Genomic DNA, 2,685 nt, shown 5'->3' with positions numbered 1-2,685 from the left:
GCCCTCATTGCCTTCCTTAAAACCCATCATCCAGGCCTGTCTACAGAGGCAGGACCAGAGAGGCAGGGCCCACAAGTGAGGGCACTTGTATGCCCTTTGAGCACGGGGCCTGGGGGACGAGGGGTAAGGGCGCAGAAGAGGAGCCTGAAGCCATAGTGACTATCACCCGCCCTGGCAAGGCTCCGTGCTACCCCCCACCCCCACACCGCCAGTTAGGAGTGGCGCCTGCTCCACCCCCTGCTTCCAGCCAGCCTCCTACCCACCCCTATCCAGGGAGTGCTGCGGGGTGGCCCCGGGTCTGAGGGGAGCTGCCACAAGAAAGACACACTTCCTGCCTAATGGAGGTGGTTGGGTTGGTAATGAGTGTTCCTGCTAATTTGGAGGAATGATTTAACACCAGGAGGAGCCTGGGAAAACAGCTTCTGAATAGAAAGAGTGGAACAACCCCCACCAGGCGGCAGTTCCGAGTACGGTGTTACTACTTGGGCCTTTGGATCTGTCTACACAGGGAGGGACTGAGAACCCCGGAAACTGCATCCTTAGGAAGGAAGTGGGAAGGCAGGTGCCAGCTCAGCATCTGGAGCTAAAGAAGGGAGGAAAGCCCCTACACACAGGTTTCCCCACCCCTCAGGAGGCGTTGGGGGCAGGGCCCGGTAGAGCGGCGGGAGAGCTGCTTGTGGACCATGGCCGGCCACCTCTCCAGCTAGACACCTCTGGGCCTCACTGTCTTCCCAGCTGCAGGGATTAAAGGGGACAGTGAGGGGTGGGGCAAGCATGGCTCATGTTTGTCTGTCCATTCAACATTGTTTTTGAAGCACTTACTGAGTGCCAGATGTTCCTCTGTGCCCTGGGGATCTGGTGGGCATGTCCTCAGAGGTCCCTGCTCATGTTCCAGTGGAGAAGGAACAGGACGATGGACAGGCCAGCTATTAAATGAACGAGAAAGACAGCATGTGGTCTGCACCAGCGGCGGCACAGCCGATGGGGCAGGGACCTGGGGCAGGAGAGGGAGGTGGAGAGCTCAGGCCTGGGCTGCTGAGGATACAGGAGGGCAGACTAGCTGGGAACAGCAGGCGCAAAGGCCGGGAGTGCTGACCACCCTCAGAGGTTTGGGGAAAGTGATGGAAGCAGATGGAGCAAGGGAGTCGGGGGAAGCATGTAGCCCTGGAAAAAAGAGTCTGGATTTCCTTCCACTGCAGCCAGAAAGTCACTGGAAACTTCAGCACCAGAGTTCCATGATCTGATTGACATTAGAAAACACAACCCAAGATGCTCCTGTGGAATGGAGAGACTGGGGAGGAGGTAACAGAAAATTTAGGAGGCTGTAGTGAGAGAGGAGGGGGTTGGGACTGGGGGGTTGGTGAGGGAAGTAGCTGGGCCTGGGATAGGTCTGGGGTGGAGCCTGCAGCCTCTGCTAATGGATGCCTGTGGGAGACCGTTTACAGAAGAGCAGGAGGAGGTCTGATTTGGAGCCTGAGCCATCCCTGAGCCAGGACTGGCCAGCCCTGGAGAAGGGAAGGCTGTGGAAGGGAAAGCAGGGAGCTCTGCTGGACTCTGGATTTCGGGAGGGGTCTGGGAACCTGAATTTTTAATGAGCTGACCCCCAAGGGGTTCGGGTGAAGCCTCTGCTCTCAAATTTCAACTCTGGACTTGGAATTCTATGTGTGTAAAAACCATAGCCTGGGGGTTCCAGTTGCCAAGGAAGGGGTGGAATCTAAACGTTTAAACATAGAAAACACTTGCCGTTCCACTCATTGTGACTTTCTCCTCCCATGAAACAGGAAAGAGAAGACCCTGCAGTCCCCTCTCTCAGCAAGGAGGGGGGTGCGCTTTCCCGGGAGTCCTCCCCTCCCGCAAGGGCCTCTTCTCTTTCACACTCTGAGATTCCAAGGGTAGCAACCCTCTTTGAGGTGCCTACAGCCTGCATGTGAGTGGAGGAACTGGCAACAAGAGGCCAACACCCCCAAACCACCAATGATTCCAAGGGTCTGATGCAAGAGCTCTGCCACCCCAGAGATGACTCAGTAGTCAAGGTGAGCTGAAGGTGGCGGCTTCCCCTCCAAAGCGTACCTCTTCTCACACACAAGCCTGGGAGGTTGGCCGTCTAGGGCTCATGGACCACTGTGCACATCAGAGACCCAGGTTCCTTCTATTTATCTGTTACCCCTTCCTAGCACGTGGCCTTTATCTTAAGATCTCCCCGTGGCCCAGAAAGACTGCTGGACTTCCAGTCATGATGTCAGCCTGGAAGGGGAAAAATGGAGGAGTAAAGAGGGTCTAGCTCCTCCTTCTCAAGGAGTCTGCCCAGAAGTCCCATATACATTTGCATACATCTCATTGGCCAGAATTTAGTGCACTGGCCACACCTAGCTGTAAGAGAGCCTGGGAAATGTAGGCGGTTTTTTTGTTTTTTTTTGGTTTTGCTTTCCTTTTCTTTTTCGTTCTTTTTTTTTTTTTTTTTTGAGATGGAGTCTCGCTCAGTCGCCCAGGTTGGAGTGCAGTGGTGCGATCTCGGCTCACTGCAAGCTCCACCTCCCAGGTTCACACCATTCTCCCACCTCAGCCTCCTGAGTAGCTGGGACTACAGGTGGCCGCCGCCACGCCTGGCTAATTTTTTTGCATTTTTAGTACAGACGGGTTTCACCGTGTTAGCCAGGATGGTCTCGATCTCCTGACCTCGTGATC

This window comes from Mandrillus leucophaeus, unplaced genomic scaffold (assembly GCF_000951045.1).
Source record: "Mandrillus leucophaeus isolate KB7577 unplaced genomic scaffold, Mleu.le_1.0 Scaffold366, whole genome shotgun sequence".
NCBI lineage: Eukaryota > Metazoa > Chordata > Mammalia > Primates > Cercopithecidae > Mandrillus > Mandrillus leucophaeus.
Note: the sequence above shows the minus strand (reverse complement) of the source record.